The sequence below is a fragment of the Nelumbo lutea genome, chromosome 4 (assembly GCF_056320005.1).
Source record: "Nelumbo lutea isolate HS-2025 chromosome 4, American lotus-T2T, whole genome shotgun sequence".
NCBI classification, from domain to species: Eukaryota; Viridiplantae; Streptophyta; class Magnoliopsida; order Proteales; family Nelumbonaceae; genus Nelumbo; species Nelumbo lutea.
Genome location: NC_142687.1, coordinates 76,459,472 through 76,473,297, shown reverse-complemented (window position 1 = coordinate 76,473,297; position 13,826 = coordinate 76,459,472). Strand labels below are relative to the sequence as shown.

Below are 13,826 nucleotides of genomic sequence, written 5' to 3'. Positions count from 1 at the left end.
GATCTTCAAATTTTCAAAATAAAACCCAAAAGATTGAAATAAGATTTTTCAAATAAATAGATACGTTAAAACCTGCAACATCAAATGGGTACGTAAAATGAAACTCAAGGTTCCAAAGAACATCCCCTGGTCACTCACACATTTCTCTGCTGTCTTTACAAACTTCTTGAAACACTCTAGTGCAATTTTTCCCTTAAGATATGGGTCAATTAACTCAAGGATTCCCTTCTTCCGGCAAAGCACGACCAATTCCACCAAGCTGACTTGTTCCTTTGGCAATGTTGGACTCAACACTGAACGAGCACACAGGATCTCGAACAGTACAATCCCAAATGAGTAAACATTTGATTTCTCAGCCAATTGCTGCCTCCTGAATGGATCCAAATATCCAAAGTTACCCTTCACAACAATGCTGACATGACTATGATCCAATGTTAGTCCTATCTTAATCTGAAACCTTAACAACCATTTCAAATCTATGAGGATGTTTGTTGCCTTCAACATCTCAGTGGATAATGGTGTGGTTGATACCAAAGTGGAGGAAGTGTAGGCCACTGGCAGCTTCAATGCAGGTCTCAAGCCTCTGCTTCCACGGCAGGGGTGGTTTACGAGTCTGTTAGAGAATAGAACCTATTCAAGGACCTTATTAGCTTAAGCTTTTAAATTCAATGGTTTTTTGAGATGGTATGAGAGAAAGCCACTTTGACCAAATGATTTATTGTTCCATTCTTGTCATCCATTATAATTAATTAAGTTTCGGCACAAAGTATGGATGGGCTTTTACTGTCCACACTTTGAATTCAATAGGTTTTGGTGTGAAGAGGCATGTTAGAGAACAAAACCTATTCAAAGACCTCATTTAACAGCTTAAACTTTGTAGAGATTCTCACGAAGAGTCCCCATGAACCATGTAAATCATGGACAAGGATCATTTCACAGTATCCAAATTCCAAACAGTGAGATAGGTGATGGTGGCGGAACTTTGAGCATCTCAATCTGTCTTGAAATTCATGGACCCCTTGCTGAGACAATCGATTGCCTTAATCTCAACAAAGGAAAGTGACGGCAAAGGTTTGAAGGAAGTGAGGGTGTATAACTTGTACAAGTTTTTGCTTGTTTTGGCAGACCCTCGAGAGGGTGAATTTGCATACTGAGAAATAGGGACCCACCTAGGTGATGCACCATCAATGCTACCAGATTACTTCCTTTTCCTCTGCCATGAGGATACAGCAAGCACTAACGAACAAAGAATACAAACTGTAGCAATACCACCGGTAACTCCTCCAGCAATGACTGAAGCCTGATTCTTCGAATTACCAGAAGAATTTCTTTTGTTTTCCAACAAAAAGAGTTGTCTTACCTTAAATGTTGGCAAGCCCAAGCAATTCCAAGTACTCCTGGAATGTTCTTCCACAATCAGATTCTCTTGAGGTTTTTAACAGACCGAATTTGTTGGGAACACTTCCAAAGAATTGGTTAGAGATGCCTTAAAGCTGAGCAGTTACCAATTTCAGATGGGATCTGACTAGTTAGAGAGGTTTGCATGTAAGTTGCAAGGGCTTTTATATTTGTTTCTTTTTTGAAAATTAAAAGAAGGGAAATTGTCTCTTAAACTCACCATAAGTTTTCAAAACATCCGAAACTCTTCATGCCATTTAGTTTTTATTTTTTAAGTTCATTGGCCAAATTATCCACGTCAACCTAAATGCAAGTTTCATGACCAAACTACCCTTGAACGGATAAGATTTCCGCTTGTTGAGAGTTTTTCATATATAAGATTTTCACTTGATGAGAGTATTTCTTGCTCTCAACGTCCAAAGGAACCTCTAATCAGGTATTTCAACTACATTTTTGCTTAATTAGGGCACTCGTTTTTCATTGAACATGGGGGTGGTGACTTGATGGTCACTAAGAATTAAATATGACTTTTACTTGGAGAATGTGCTCTTAGATTTGAATCTTGTAATTGGAAACTTAGTCAGATTTTGCACTTAGGTAATCTGCTGCTAGAATTTACTTGGAAATCTGATTCTGCACTTAGTAATCATAGAATAGCAATCAAAGTCTCGGGGGCACGGGCTCGGGCCTAAATCATTGGGCCCGACTTTTTTTCAGGCCCGATTCAACCTTTCTCAAAAAAGCCTGACTCGAGCCCGAGCACGACTTGATAGAATATATTAAATAATAAAAATATATTTTGTTTAGTAAAAAAAATATATACAATATTTTTTATTTGTTCTTCTTCTCTTTTTTTTCCAAGTAATTATGAGATATTTATAATTTTTGAGTTTTTAAGGCTTTTAATATAAATAAAACGCTTTTTTTTAATAAAAAAGAAAAGGAATTGTGTTTTCAATTTTCTGATTGGACTCGGGCTCGAGCGCAAGCTCGGGCTCAAGACTTAGGCCCGACGGTCGGGCCAGGCTCGGGTTCGGGCCTGAGTGTATTTTGTTGATACATATATGAAGCCTGGCCCAACCCAACCAATGAATAGGTCTAGTTCTGAGCACTAAACTCAATATTCTCTGATCATCAACTGCTTTACTTCCCGACATTGTCGATTCCACAAGCCCCTTAAAAACTTTTTTCGCCTTCTTTTAATTGTCATTAAAGAAGAACATGGACATGAAGATCTAATGTTATTGTTATTTTAGGAAAGATGACTTCTCATTTTCAACAAATAAGTCCATTAATGTTGAATTGTGACATGCACAAAAGAAAATGTGCCATATTAAAGTGTAAACTCCTAGGAATCCCAACAGGTTCTTTTACCAATGCATGAGTCTTTCTTCTTAATCTCTTTAGGGTTAGATCTATAATTGATTATTATTTTACATGTTATTTGATTATTAAGTCGGTCTTGGTCATAATTTTAGGCCGGTGGGCACGGGCTCTAGCCTAAAGCATTGGGCTCGTCTTTTTTTCAAGTCGGGTTTGGGCTTTCTCAAAACATCCTGTCTCTAGCCCGAGCATGACTTGATACAATATATTAAATAATAAAAATATATTTTGTTTAGTAAAAAATATATATACAATCTTTTTTCTTTGTTCTTCTTCTCTTTTTTTCCCATGTAATAATGAGATATTTTGAGTTTTGAAGGCTTTTAATATAAATAAAACACTTTTTATTGAATAAAAAAGAAAAGGAATTGTGTTTTCAAGTTTCTGATTGGGCTCGGGCTAGAGACTTAGGCCCAATGGTCGGGCAAGGCTCGGGTTCGAGCCTGAGTGTATTTTGTTGATACATATACAAAGCCCGGCCCACCCAACTAATGAATAGGTCTGGTTCTGAGCACTAAACCCAATATTATCTAATCATCAAGTGCTTACTACCTAACCTTGTCGATTCCACATACCCATTAAAAACTTTTTTCGCCTTCTTTTAATTGTCATTGTAGAAGAGCATGGACATGAAGATCTAATGTATTATTATTTTAGGAAAGATAACTTTTCGTATGTCAGCAAATAAGTCCATTATTGTTGAAATGTGACATACACAAAAGAAAATGTCCCATGCTAAAGTCTAAACTCCAAGGAAGCCAAGCAGATTCTTTTACAAATGCATGAGCCTTTCTCCTTAATCTCTTTAAGGTTAGATCTGTAATTGATTGTTATTTTACTTGTTATTTGATTATTAAGTCGGTCTTGGTCATAATTTTAGGCCCGTGGGCTTGGGCTCAGGCCTAAAGCATTGGGCCCGACTTTTTTTCACGCAGGGTTTGGGCTTTCTCAAAAAGCCGGACTCGAGCCCGAGCACGACCTGATACAATATATTAAATAATAAAAGTATATTTTGTTTAATAAAAAATATATATACAATATTTTTTCTTTGTTTGTTCTTCACTTTTTTTCAAATAATAGTGAGATATTTGTTATTTTTGAGTTTTGAAGGTTTTTAATATAAATAAAAACTTTTTTATTAAATAAAAACTTTTTTATTAAATAAAAAAGAAAAAGAATTATGTTTTCAAATTTCTGATTGGGCTCGGGCTCAAGACTTAGGCACGATGGTCGGGCAAGGGTCGGGTTCGTGCCTGAGTGTATTTCGTTGATACATATACCAAGTCCGGCCCGACCCAACCAATGAATAGGTCTAGTTCTAAGCAATAAACACAATATTCTCTGATCATCAACTGTTACTACCCAACCTTGTCGATTCCACATGCCCATTAAAAACTTTTTTCGCATTGTTTTAATTGTCATTGAAGAAGAAGATGGACATGAAGATAGAATGTTATTTTTATTTTAGGAAAGATGATTTCTCGTTCTTCAACAAATAAGTCCATTAATGCTGAAATGTGACATGCAAAAAAGAAAATGTGCCATACTAAATTCTAAACTCCAAGGAATCCAAGCAAATTCTTTTACAAATGCATGAGCCTTTCTCCTTAATCGCTTTAGGGTTAGATCTGTAATTGATTATTATTTTACTTGTTATTTAATTATTAAGTCGGTTTTGGTCATAATTTTAGGCCTGTGGGCTCGGGTTTAGGCCTAAAGCATTGGGCCCGAATTTTTTTAAGGCCGGGTTTGGGCTTTCTCAAAAAAGCCTGACTCGAGCCCGATCACGACTTGATTCAATATATTAAATAATAAAAGTATATTTTGTTTAGGAAAAAATATATATACAATATTTTTTCTTTGTTTGTTCTTCACTTTTTTTAAGTAATAGTGAGATATTTATTATTTTTGAGTTTTGAAGGTTTTTATTGCAAATAATACTTTTTTATTGAATAAAACAGAAAAAGAATTGTGTTTTCAAAATTCTGATTGGGCTCGGGCTTAAGACTTAGGCCCGATGGTCGGGACAGGCTCGGGTTCGGGCCTGAGTGTATTTTGTTGATACATATACAAAGCCCGACCTGACCCAACCAATGAACAGGTCTAGTTTCGAGCACTAAACTCAATATTCTCTGATCACCAGCTACTTATTACCCTACCATGTCGATTCCACGGGCCCATTAAAAATTTCTTTCGCCATCTTTTAATTCTTGTTAAAGAAGAGCATGGACATGAAGATCTAATGTTATTGATATTTTAGGAAAGATGACTTCTCGTGTTTCAACAAATAAGTCCATTAAGGTTGAAATGTGATTTGCACAAAATAAAAAGTGACATACTAAATACTAAACTCCAAGGAATCCAAGCAAATTCTTTTACAAATGCATGAGTCTTTCTCCTTAATCTCTTTAGGGTTAGATCTGTAATTGATTATTATTTTACATGTTATTTGATTATTAAGTCAGTATTGGTCATAATTTAAGGCACGGGGGCTTGGGCTCGGGCCTAAAGCATTGGGCTCGACTTTTTTTCAGGCAGGATTCAACCTTTCTCAAAAAAGCTTGACTCGAGCCCGAGCATGACTTGATACATTATATTAAATAATAAAAATATATTTTGTCTAGTAAAAAATATATATACAATGTTTTTTCTTTGTTCTTCTTTTTTTAACCCATGTAATAATGAGATATTTATTGTTTTTGAGTTTTGACGGCTTTTAATATAAATAAAAAACTTTTTTATTGAATAAAAAAAGAAAAAGAATTGTATTTTCAAATTTCTGATTGGGCTCGGGCTTGGGCCCAAGCTCGGGCTTAAGAATTAGGCCTGAAGGTCGGGCCAGGCTCGGGTTCTCTGATCATCAACTACTTTATTACCCAACCTTGTCGATTCCACATGCCCATTAAAAATTGTTTTCGCCTTCTTTTATTTGTCATTGAAGTAGAGCATGGACATGAAGATCTAAAGTTATTGTTATTTTAAGAAAGATGACATCTCGTGCTTCAACAAATAAGTCCATTATTGTTATTTTCACGGCTTTTAATATAAATAAAACGCTTTTTTATTGAATAAAAAAGAAAAGGAATTGTTTTTTCAAATTTCTGATTAGTCTCGGGCTCGGGCTCAAGACTTAGGCCTGATGGTTGGACCAGGCTCGGGTTCGGGCCTAAGTGTATTTTGTTGATACATATACAAAGCCCGGCCTGACCCAACCAATGAATAGGTCTAGTTCTGAGTACTAAACTCAATATTCTCTGATCATCAACTGCTTTACTTCGTAACCTTGTCGATTCCACATGCCCAATAAAATCTTTTTTGCCTTCTTTTAATTGTCATTAAATAAGAGCATGGACATGAAGATCTAATGTTATTGTTATTTTAGGAAAGATGACTTCTCGTTTTTCAACAAATAAGTCCATTAATGTTGAAATGTGACATATAAAATCCAAGGAATCCCTTCGGGTCCTTTTACAAATGCATGAGTCTTTCTCCTTAATCTCTTCAGGGTTAGATCTGTAATTGATTATTATTTTACATGTTATTTGATTATTAAGTCGGTCTTGGTCATAATTTTAGGCATGTGGGCTCGGGCTCAGGCTTAAGGCATTGGGCATGACTTTTTTTCAGGCCTGGTTTGGGTTTTCTCAAAAAAGCCTGTCTCTAGCCCGAGCACGACTTGATACAATATATTAAAAAATAAAAAGATATTTTGTTTAGTAAAAAGTATATACACAATATTTTTTCTTTGTTCTTTTTCTTTTTTTCCAAGTACTAATGATATATTTATTATTTTTTAGTTTTAAAGCTTTTAATATAAATAAAACACTTTTTTATTGAATAAAAAAGAAAAGGAATTGTGTTTTCAATTTTCTGATTGGGCTCGGGCTAGAGACTTAGGCCCGATGGTCGGGTTAGGCTCGGGTTCGGGCCTGAGTGTATTTTGTTGATACATATACAAAGCCCGGCCCGACCCAACCAATGAATAGGTCTGGTTCTGAGTACTAAACTCAATATTCTCTGATCATCAACTGCTTTACTACCCAACCTTGTCGATTCCACATGCCCATTAAAAACTTTTTTCGCCTTCTTTTAATTGTCATTGAAGAAGAGCGTGGACATGAAGATCTAATGTTATTGCTATTTTAGGAAAGATGATTTCTCGTGTTTCAACAAATAAGTCCATTAATGTTGAAATGTGACATGCACAAAAGAAAATGTGCCATGCCAAAGTCTAAACTCCAAGGAATCTATGCGGATTCTTTTTCAAATGCATGAGTCTTTCTCCTTAATCTCTTTAGGGTTAGATCTGTAATTGATTATTATTTTACTTGTTATTTGTTTATTAAGTCGGTCTTGGTCAGAATTTTAGGCATGTGGGCTCGGGCTTAGGCTTAAGGCATTGGGCCCGACTTTTTTTCAAGCTGGTTTGGGCTTTCTCAAAAAAGCCTCACTCGAGCCCGAGTACGATTTGAAACAATATATTAAATAATAAAAATATATTTTTTTAGTAAAAAATATATACAATATTTTTTCTTTGTTCTTCTTCTTTTTTTTACCGAAGTAATAATGAGATATTTATTATTTTTTAGTTTTGACGGCTTTTAATATATACAAAACACTTTTTTATTGAATAAAAAAGAAAAAGAATTGTGTTTTCAAATTTCTGATTGGGCTCGGGCTCGGGTCTAGGCTCGGGCTCACGACTTAGGCTTGATGGTCGGGCTAGGCTCGGGTTCGGGCCTGGGTGTATTGTGTTGATACATATACAAAGCCCGACCCAATCCAACCAGTGAATAGGTCTGGTTCTGAGCACTAAACTCAATATTCTGTGATCATCAACTGCTTTATTACCGAACCTTGTCGATTCCACATGCCCATTAAAATCTTTTTTCACCTTTATTTAATTGTCATTGAAGAAGAGCATGGACATGATGATCTAATGTTATTGCTCTTTTAGGAAAGATGACTTCTCGTTTTTCAACAAATAAGTCCATTAATGTTGAAATGTGACATGCACAAAAGAAATTGTGCCATACTAAAGTGTAAACTCCGAGGAATCTAAGCAGGTTCTTTTACAAATGCACGAGTCTTTCTCCTTAATCTCTTTAGGGTTAGATCTATAATTGATTATTATTTTACTTGTTATTTGTTTATTAAGTCGGTCTTGGTCAGAATTTTAGCCCGTGGGCTCGAGCTTAGGCTTAAGGCATTGGGCCCGACTTTTTTTCAGGCCGGGTTTGGGCTTTCTCAAAAAAGCCTCACTCGAGCCCGAGTACGATTTGATACAATATAGTAAATAATAAAAATATATTTTTTTAGTAAAAAATATATATACAATATTTTCTCTTTGTTCTTCTTCTTTTTTTAACCAAAGTAAGAATGAGATATTTATTATTTTTGAGTTTTGATGGCTTTTAATATATACAAAACACTTTTTTATTGAATAAAAAAGAAAAAGAATTGTGTTTTCAAATTTCTGATTGGGCTCGGGCTCGGGCGTAGGTTCGGGCTCAAGACTTAGGCCTGATGGTCGGGCTAGGCTCGGGTTCGGGCATGAGTGTATTTTGTTGATATATATACAAAGCACGGCCCGATCCAACCAGTGAGTAGGTCTGGTTCTGAGCACTAAACTCAATATTCTTTGATCATCAACTGCTTTACTTCCGAACCTTGTCCATTCCACATGCCCATTAAAAACTTTTTTCGCCTTCTTTTAATTGTCATTGAAGAAGAGCATGGAAATGATGATCTAATGTTATTGTTATTTTAGGAAAGATGACTTCTTGTGCTTCAACAAATAAGTTCATTAATGTTGAATTGTGACATGCACAAAAGAAATTGTGCCATACTAAAGTGTAAACTACGAGGAATCCCAGTAGGTTCTTTTACAAATGCATGAGTCTTTCTCCTTAATCTCTTTAGGGTTAGATCTGTAATTGATTATTATTTTACATTTATTTGATTATTAAGTCGGTCTTGGTCATAATTTTAGGCCCGTGGGCTCGAGCTCAGGCCTAAGGCATTGGGCCCGACTTTTTTCAGGTCGGGTTTGGGCTTTCTCAAAAAGCCTGACTCGAGCCCGAGTACGACTTGATACAATATATTAAATAATTAAAATATATTTTGTTTAGTAAAAAATATATATATAATATTTTTTTCTTTGTTCTTCTTCTTTTTTTTTTCCAAGTAAGAATGAGATATTTATTATTTTTGAGTTTTGACGGATTTTTATATAAATAAAACATTTTTTTATTGAATAAAAAAGAAAAAGAATTGTGTTTTCAAATTGCTTATTGGGCTCGGGCTCGGTCGCAGGTTCGGGCTCAAGACTTAGGCCTAATGGTCGGGCTAGGCGCGGGTTCGGACCTGAGTGTATTTTGTTGCTACACATACAAAGCACGGCCCGACCCAACCAATGAGTTGGTATGGTTCTGAGTACTAAACTCAATATTCTCTAATCGTCAACTGTTTTATTACCCAACCTTGTCGATTCCACATGCCCATTAAATACTTTTTTCGCCTTTTTTAATTGTCATTGAAGAAGAGCATGGACATGAAGATCTAATGTTATTGTTATTTTAGGAAAGATGACTTCTTGTGCTCAACAAATAAGTCCATTAATGTTGAAATGTGACATGTACAAAAGAAAATGTGCCATACTAAAGTCTAAACTACACGGATTCCAAGCAGATTCTTCTACAAATGCATGAATCTTTCTCCTTAATCTCTTTAGGGTTAGATCTGTAATTGATTTCTATTTTACATGTTATTTGATTATTAAGTCGGTCTTGGTCATAATTTTAGGCCCGTGGGCTCGAGCTCAGGCCTAAAGCCTAACTTGTTCAGGCCCGACTTTTTTCAGGTCGGGTTTGGGCTTTCTCAAAAAGACTGACTCGAGCCCGAGTACGACTTGATACAACATATTAAATAATAAAAATATATGTTGTTTAGTAAAAAATATTTATACAATATTTTTTTTTTGTTCTTCTTCTCTTTTTTTTCCAAGTAATAATGAGATATTTATTATTTTTGAGTTTTGACGGCTTTTTATATATATAAAACATTTTTTTATTGAATAAAAAAGAAAAAGATTTGTGTTTTCAAATTTCTGATTGGGCTCGTGCTCGGGCCCAGGCTCGGGCTCAAGACTTAGTCCTGATGGTTGGGTTAGGCGCGGGTTCGGGCCTGAGTGTATTTTGTTGCTACATATATAAAGCCCGGCCCGACCCAACCAATGAATTGCTAGTTCTGAGTACTAAACTCAATATTCTCTAATCGTCAACTGCTTTACTTCCCAACCTTGTCGATTCCACATGCCCATTAAAAACTTTTTTCGCCTTTTTTAATTGTGATTGAAGAAGAGCATGGACATGATGATATAATGTTATTGTTATTTTAGGAAAGATGACTTCTCGTGCTCAACAAATAAGTCCATTAATGTTGAATTGTGACAAGCACAAAAGAAAATGTGCCATACTAAAGTGTAAACTCCACGGAATCCCAGCAGATTCTTTGACAAATGCATGAGTCTTTCTCCTTAATCTCTTTAGGGTTAGATCTGTAATTGATTTCTTTTTTACATGTTATTTGATTATTAAGTCGGTCTTGGTCATAATTTTAGGCCCGTGGGCTCGGGCACAGGCTTAAGGCATTGGGCCCGACTTTTTTCAGGTCGGGTTTGGGCTTTCTCAAAAATGACTGACTCGAGCCTTAGCACGACTTGATACAATATATTAAATAATAAAAATATATGTTGTTTAGTAAAAATTATTTATTCAATATTTTTTCTTTGTTCTTCTTCTCTTTTTTTTCCAAGTAATAATGAGATATTTATTATTTTTGAGTTTTGACGGCTTTTAATATATATAAAACACTTTTTTATTGAATAAAAAAGAAAAAGATTTGTGGTTTCAAATTTCTGGCTAGGCTCGGTCTCGGGCCGAGGCTCTGGCTCAAGACTTAGTCCTGATGGTTTTGCTAGGCTCGGGTTTGGGCCTGAGTGTATTTTGTTGATACATATACAAAGCACGGCCCGACCCAACCAATGAATAGGTCTGGTTCTGAGCACTAAACTCAATATTCTCTGATCATCAATTGCTTTACTTCCCAACCTTGTCGTTTTCACATGCCCATTAAAAACTTTTTTTTCCTTCTTTTAATTGTGATTGAAGAAGAGCATGGACATGATGATCTAATGCTATTGTTATTTTAGGAAAGATGACATCTCGTGTTTCAACAAAAAAGTCCCTTAATGTTGAAATGTGACATGCAGAAAAGAAAATGTGCCATACTAAAGTGTAAACTCCAAGGAATCCAAGCAGATTCTTTTACAAATGCATGAGTCTTTCTCCTTAATCTCTTTAGGGTTAGATCTGTAATTGATTATTTTTTTGCTTGTTATTTGATTATTAAGTCAGTCTTGGTCATAATTTTAGGCACGTGGGCTCGGGCTCAGGCTAAAGGCATTGGGCCCGACTTTTTTCAGGTCGGGTTTGGGCTTTCTCAAAAAAGACTGACTCGAGCCTGAGTACGACTTGATACAATACATTAAATAATAAAAATATATTTTGTTTAGTAAAAATTATATATTCAATATTTTTTCTTTGTTCTTCTTCTTCTTTTTTCCAACTAATAATGAGATATTTATTATTTTTGAGTTTTGACGGCTTTTAATATAAATAAAACACTTTTTATTGAATAAAAAAGAAAAAGAATTGTGGTTTCAAATTTCTGACTGGGCTTGGGCTCGGGCCGAGGCTCGGTCTCAAGACTTAGGCCTGATGGGTGGGCTAGGCTCGGGTTTGGGCCTGAGTGTATTTTGTTGATACATATACAAAGCACGGCCCGACCCAACCAATGAATAGGTCCAGTTCTGAGCACTAAACTCAATATTCTCTGATCATCAACTGCTTTATTTCCCAACTTTGTCGTTTTCGCATGCCCATTAAAAACTTTTTTTTTCCTTCCTTTAATTGTCATTGAAGAAGAGCATGGACATGAAGATCTAATGCTATTGTTATTTTAGGAAAGATGACATCTCGTGCTTCAACAAAAAAGTCCCTTAATGTTGAAATGTGACATGCAGAAAAGAAAATGTTCCATACTAAAGTCTAAACTCCAAGGAATCCAAGCAGATTCTTTTACAAATGCATGAGTCTTTCTCCTTAATCTCTTTAGGGTTAGATCTGTAATTGATTATTATTTTGCTTGTTATTTGATTATTAAGTCAGTCTTGGTCATAATTTTAGGCACGTGGGCTCGAGCTCAAGCCAAAAGCATTGGGCCCGACTTTTTTTCAAGCCAGGTTTGGGCTTTCTCAAAAAAGCCTAACTCGAGCCCGAGTACGACTTGATACAATACATTAAATAATAAAAATATATTTTGTTTAGTAAAAAATATATATACAATATTTTTTCTTTGTTCTTCTTCTCTTTTTTTTTCAACGTAATAATGAGATATTTATAATTTTTGAGTTTTGACGGCTTTTAATATAAATAAAACACTTTTTATTGAATAAAAAAGAAAAAGAATTGTGTTTTCAAATTTCTGATTGGGCTTGGGCTCGGCCCAAGGCTCGGTCTCAAGACTTAAGCCTGAAGGGTGGGCCAGGCTCGGGTTCGGGCCTGAGTGTATTTTGTTGATACATATACAAAGCCCGGCCCGACCCAACCAATTAATAGGTCCAGTTCTGAGCACTAAACTCAATATTCTCTGATCATCAACTACTTTATTTCCCAACTTTGTCAATTCCGCATGCCCATTAAAAACTTTTTTTGCCTTATTTTAATTGTCATTAAAGAAGAGCATAGACATGAAGATCTAATGTTATTGTTATTTTAGGAAAGATGATTTCTTGTTCTTCAACAAATAAATCCATTAATGTTGAATTGTGACATGCACAAAAGAAAATGTGCCATACTAAAGTGTAAATCCAAAGAATCCCAATAGGTTCTTTTACAAATGCATGTGTCTTTCTCCTTAATCTCTTTAGGGTTAGATCTATAATTGATTATTATTTTACATGTTATTTGATTATTAAGTCGGTTTGGGTCATAATTTTAGGCCCGTGGGCTTGGGCTTAGCCTTAAAGCATTGGGCTTTACTTTTTTTCAAGTCGAGTTTGGGCTTTCTCAAAACATCCTATCTCGAGCCCGAGCACGACTTGATACAATAGAATAAATAATAAAAATGTATTTTGTTTAGTAAAAAATATATATACAATATTTTTTCTTTGTTCTTCTTCTCTTTTTTTCCCAGTACTAATGAGATATTTATTATTTTTCAGTTTTGAAGGATTTTAATATGAATAAAACACTTTTTATTGAATAAAAAAGAAAAGGAATTGTGTTTTCAAATTTTGGATTGGGATCGAGCTAGAGACTTAGGCCTGATGGTCGGGCCAGGCTCGGGTTCGGGTCTGAGTATATTTTGTTGATACATATACAAAGCCCGACCCGACCGAACCAATGAACAGGTCTAGTTTCGAGAACTAAACTCAATATTCACTGATCACCAGCGGCTTTATGACCCAACATTGTCGATTCCACATGCCCATTATAAATTTTTTTGCCTCTTTTAATTGTCATTAAAGAAGAGCATGGACATGAAGATCTAATGTTATTGTTATTTTAGGAAAGATGACTTCTCGTGCTTCAACAAATAAGTCCATTAATGTTGAAATGCGACATGCACAAAGAAAATGTGCCAGACTAAAGTCTAAACTCCAAGGAATCCAAACAAATTCTTTTACAAATGCATGAGTCTTTATCCTTAATCTCTTTAGGGTTAGATCTGTAATTGATTATTATTTTACAAGTTATTTGATTATTAAGTCGGTCTTGGTCATAATTTTAGGTTCAGGGGCACGGACTCGGGCCTAAAGCATTGGGCTCGACTTTTTTTCAGGCCGGATTCAAACTTTCTCAAAAAAGCCTGACTCGAGCCCGAGCACGACTTGATACAATATATTAAATAATAAAAATATATTTTGTTTAGTAAAAAATATATATACAATATTTTTTCTTTGTTCTTCTTCTCTTTTTTTC

At 35.2% G+C, this 13,826-nt stretch overlaps 1 pseudogene; it reads right to left on the bottom strand.

Annotated features, from left to right (window-relative positions):
* Positions 1-13: 13 nt before the first annotated feature.
* On the bottom strand, positions 14-2,555 carry LOC148861168 (receptor-like protein kinase FERONIA pseudogene; annotated as a pseudogene).
* Positions 2,556-13,826: the final 11,271 nt, after the last annotated feature.